This window comes from Etheostoma spectabile, chromosome 16, assembly GCF_008692095.1.
Source record: "Etheostoma spectabile isolate EspeVRDwgs_2016 chromosome 16, UIUC_Espe_1.0, whole genome shotgun sequence".
Taxonomy (NCBI): Eukaryota; Metazoa; Chordata; class Actinopteri; order Perciformes; family Percidae; genus Etheostoma; species Etheostoma spectabile.
The window spans coordinates 4,109,603-4,110,084 of NC_045748.1; the positions used below are offsets into that span (position 1 = coordinate 4,109,603).

The 482-nt window shown below is 42.3% G+C and overlaps 1 long non-coding RNA gene across 1 annotated transcript in view; it reads right to left on the reverse strand.

Annotated features, from left to right (window-relative positions):
* Nucleotides 1–357: 357 nt before the first annotated feature.
* Nucleotides 358–482, reverse strand: part of LOC116704355 (uncharacterized) — an 11,491-nt gene continuing 11,366 nt past the window's right edge. The window contains exon 3 of the long non-coding RNA XR_004335663.1: nt 358–371. This is a non-coding gene — a long non-coding RNA (uncharacterized LOC116704355). The remainder of the gene's footprint in view (nt 372–482) is intronic.

The following is a 482-nucleotide window of genomic DNA, read 5'->3' on the forward strand; positions in this document are numbered from 1 at the left end:
TAAAGTTTGGCTTTGATAGCATTTATTTTGGCCGAGATATGGCAAAGTTGGTGTTTTCATAGCTAGATACACAAATTTGTTTGAGCGTAATATGTGCAATTTTTATTCTATAAATAATCTCTATATAACTTTGAGTCAGGTTGGTCTGGAGATGCTATGTGCCAAGTTTGGTGCCGATCCATTGCACGGTCTAGGAGGAGTTTGAAAAAGTAGGTTTTCGATAAATCGCGATTTTTCGCGCATAAAAGTCTAGGCGAAAATGGGCGTGGCCTATATCACGAGATTCAGTAGGATCCAGGGAACGCGTGGATGTAAGGTTTTTAAATTTCCGATGTACGGTTTGCGAGTTATAGGGCAAAACGCGTTTTGTCCTGGTATAGCGCCACCTAGTGGTGGAAGTGTGCCATTTTTTTTAGCTGAGGTCTTTGCGGACTTTTGGACCAGTCCTGAAAATGGCGCGTCACCACCATGTACGGTTTAGG